Here is a 4,522-nt window from a genome sequence, read left to right as displayed (position 1 = left end):
TCCTCCTCCTCCTCCTCCTCCTCCTCTTCTTCTATTAAAAGCCCAGTCAAAAAAATAGTTGTTACTTGGACCCTAATTCTAGCAAAGTAAGCTTCTGATGTAGTGAGGGAGTTTTCAGTGCAGTGGGCCAACCACAAAGAGTGTTCTCTCTCTCTCTGATCACTATCCTCTTGCCAGAGAGAGGGGCGCACCCACAGCAAGACCACTGAGGATTTTAACAACTGAGCTCTGTTGTATGGGAGCAGGTGACTCTTCAGATACCCAATTCCAGGCTGGATTATTATTCTGTAAAAATATTTATAGTAGTGGCACCAGTCCTCTTTTCTTCTGGCTGGAAACCTTCAATTTTGAATGTGGCTGGCAGAAGAAAAGAGGACTGGTGCTACTACTGTAAATATTTTACAGCCTTTCATGGAGAGCATTTCAGCCAGCATAATATAGGAGGCTTGTACACCTAGTTAAAGAGACAAGACTGGCTTGCTCCTAATACTAACACTTAAAATGGAACCAGAAGTAAGTTCTAAAAAAAATAAAAAAATAAATAATCAAGCTAAAAAATTATAAATAATATAAAATAATAAGAATATTCCATTCAGCTCCATGTTTCTTTTAATTTAAAATACCATGGATTTTTTTGTAGGATAAAGTGCAGAAAATAAAGAAGTTAAGCATTGGTTTGTTCCTAACAGACACTGAACTGTATCAAGAGGCTGATACCTTGCTATACAATAGGATTACTCCTGAGGAAGATTGGGATGAATTGAGTTTATATCCGGGTGCTCATTGAGTATGATGGACTTTCCTTGTAATTTTGTAAAGTTTTATTCATTATACAACATGTCACAGTGTTTGTTTGTTTGTTTGTTGTATTTTCCACATGGATACCTGGGCTGTGACCAGTGTTCCCTCTAAGCTGAGTTAGTGTGAGCCAGCTCACAGTTTTTTAGCCTTCGGCTCACACCTATTTGTCTTGGCTCAGGAAGGATGGCTCCAGGGCAAACAAATTTATGCAGCAGCCAAATCGCTTGCTCACAACTTTAATGCCAGGAGCTCACAAAGTAGAATCTTTTCTCACAGGACTCCACAGCTTAGAGGGAGCTTTGCCTGTGACCCCCTCTTGGCAACCCTAGTCAGGGATGACTGATCATTTAGTGAATGTGTAACCCTATTAAAAACAGTTTGAATCCCTGATTTCTGGTCAACTATATTATCAGCTTGATAACTTTATCAAGTGACTTCGGGGGCTTGTTATAACCCTGCTAGTCTGGACAATTTTGCATCCAGCAGGTGATTCTGGCCTAGTTTTTACAAATGGCAGATGAGGAGTCATACCTGTGTCTGGCCTGTACCACTTCAGACCTCTGATTACAGCTCACACATCTGAAAGTTCCTCCATACAAAAATAATCCCCTGCATTTAGCAAAATGGCATACCAAGTTGTTGTTCAGTCGCACAGTTGAGTCCGACTCTTCACGACCCCATGGACAAGCTCTCGCCAGGCCCTCCTGTCTTCCGCTGTCCTCTGAAGTTTGCTCAATTTCATGTTCGTTGCATCGATGACACTGTCTAACCATCTCATCCTTTGCCGTCCCCGTCTTCTTTGACCTTCAATCTTTCCCAGCATCAGGGTCTTCTCCAGTGAGTGCTCCCTTCTCATTTGGTGGCCAAAGTATTTGAGCTTCAGTTTCATTATCTGGCCTTCCAGGGAACAGTCAGGGTTGATTTCTTTTAGGATTGACTGATTTGATCTTTTTGCAGTCCAAGGGACTCTCAAGAGTCTTCTCCAGCACCATAGTTCAAAAGAATCTATTCTTCGGCGCTCGGCCTTCCTTATAGTCCAACTCTCGCAGCCATACATGACTACTGGGAATACCATTGCTTGGACCATGCGTATTTTTGTTGGCAGGGTGATGTCTCTACTTTTTATCATGCTGTTTAGGTTCGCCATCGCTTTCCTCCCAAGGAGCAGGCGTCTTTTAATTTCATGGCTGCAGTCACAGTCTGCGGTGATCTGGGATCCCAGGAACGTGAAGTCTGTCACTACTTCCACGACTTCCCCTTCTATTTGCCAAGGAGTGATGGGGCCGGATGCCATGATCTTAGTTTTTTTGATGTTGAGCTTCAAGCCCACTTTTGCGCTCTCCTCTTTTACTCTGAGCAAGAGGCTCTTTAGGTCCTCTTCACTTTCTGCCATTAGAGTGGTATCGTCTGCATATCTGAGGTTGTTGATCTTTTCCCCAGCAATCTTAATTCCCGCTTGTGATTCATCCAGGCCAGCATTTCGCATGATGTACTCTGCATATATATTAAATAAGCAAGGTGACAATATACATCCTTGTCGTACTCCTTTTCCTATGCTGAACCAATCAGTTGTTCCATATCCGGTTCTAACTGTCGCTTCTTGACCCTTATACAGGTTTCTCAAGAGACATGTGAGGTGGTCTGGTACTCCCATCTCTTTAAGGACCTGCCATAGTTTGTTGTGATCCACAGAGTCAAAGGCTTTAGCATAGTCAATGAAGCAGAAGTAGATGTTTTTCTGGTACTCTCTTGCTTTCTCCATAATCCAGCAAATGTTGGCAATTTGATCTCTAGTTCCTCTACCTCTTCGAAACCCAGCTTGTACTTCTGGCAGTTCTCTATCCACGTACTGTTGAAGCCTAGCTTGTAGGATCTTGAGCATGACCTTGCTAGCGTGTGATATGAGTGCAATTGTGCGATAGTTTGAACATTCCTTGGCATTGCCCTTCTTTGGGATTGGAATGTATACTGACCTTTTCCAAGTAGGATCACTTAAATCATGTGAGCCCACAATCTGAAGAGGTGCCCTTTAGAAACCTCTTCAGTAGCTTTCTCAAGTAGCCAGACCACTGCATCCCTACCAACAGAGGCCTAGCCTCCCTTCTGGACCCATTTTCTTCAGCCTTCATGCCTGTGCTGCAAATTCTTTTCTCACCCTCTACTCATCCTTGTAGGGAGCCATGGTTAGGTATGGGCACAAACCAGCAAAATGTCACAAACCTCCACAAACTTTTTCGTACCAAATGAACTGGCTCAGTTCATGAGGTCTGTAATGTGGTAGAATGGCTAGGGTTCCTGAAAAGTACTCAGAACGAAGAGTGATTTCAGCAAGAGTACTTTACTTAGTGAAGAACAAGACAAGGAACCCAGCTCGCAGGCTGGTTTATATGCGTTCAGAAAACCCGCCACCAAGTACACCTAAACACACCCCCTACTCCCGATAGGCTATTTACAGTAACCAGGCGCCCATTGGTCTCCCGGCTGGGAAGCTAGCCCTTTTGATTGGGCAGGCTAGGATCCTTCGGATCCTTTGTCTTTCGACCGAAGCTACAGGTACTTGTGCCTGGCCAGCCCGGGCAAGTCCGGGCATGTCCGGCTGAATGCATTACATGTGGTAATGGCGGCAGTACATTACACCCCTCCCCCCATAGTCCGAACTACCCACATATAAAGTCCTGGAGGTAGGCGGGAGCCTTCTTGGGCCTAGTGGAACGGCGGAGTCCCGGGGTGTTGTTCGGGGCTGCTCCATGTGGCTGTGACGGGGCAGTTGGCTGTGGTGTTTCCGGCGGCGGCAACGCCGGAGGTTCCGGAGTGCCCGGGGCCAGGGCCAAGGCCGAGTTCTGCAGTTCTGGCACGAGGACCGATGCTTCGTCGTGCTCCAGAGGCTCCAGGTCCTCGGGGTCGTCCGGGAGGACCCGGCGCCGCAGTTGGTCGATGTGGCGGTGGAGCAGTTGGCCGTCCTCGCAGGAGACCTCATAGGATCGAGGCCCTCGCACCCGAACCACTCTCGCGGGGATCCAGGGTGGCCCCTGTGCGTAGTTCTTAGCGTAGACTGGGTCTTCAGGGAAGAACCCTCTGGCAGCTGCGTACGATTCCATTGCCGGTTCCACCTCGGGCGCCCGGTCTGAGTGTAGACGGTCCAGCCGGGAGGTTAGGCGCCGACCCATCAGGAGTTCCGCCGGGCTGAGGCCTGTCTCTGTGTGCGGGGTGGTACGTTGGCCGAACAGGAACACCGCCAGCTTGTAGTCCCAGTCCTTGCTGTCGAATTTCCGCAGGGCTTCCTTGGTCGTGCGCACCATGCGCTCCGCCTGGCCATTGGTTGCCGGGTGAAAAGGCGCTGACCGGACGTGGCGAATTCCGCAGTACCTCGTAAAGTCCTGGAACTCGCCGGAGGTGAATGCCGTGCCGTTGTCAGTCACCAGGGTGTCCGGGAGACCATGGGAGCTGAAAATGCGGCGCATTGCACTGATGGCCGCCTTCGAGGAGGTAGAGGTCACTGGCACCACTTCGAGCCACTTACTGTGCGCGTCGACCAGGATGAAGAAGATTTGTCCCTGGAACGGCCCTGCAAAATCCAAGTGCAGCCGGGACCAGGGCTTGTGGGAAGATTCCCAGGCTCATTCCGGCGCCCGGGGCGGTGCCGGTCGGAAAGCCTGGCAGGGTTGACACTGTTTCACCAGTCTCTCAATGTCCTGATCGAGGCCGGGCCACCACACATAGC

This window comes from Gekko japonicus, unplaced genomic scaffold (genome assembly GCF_001447785.1).
Source record: "Gekko japonicus isolate JY-2015 unplaced genomic scaffold, Gekko_japonicus_V1.1 scaffold28, whole genome shotgun sequence".
Lineage (NCBI taxonomy): Eukaryota > Metazoa > Chordata > Lepidosauria > Squamata > Gekkonidae > Gekko > Gekko japonicus.
Note: the sequence above shows the minus strand (reverse complement) of the source record.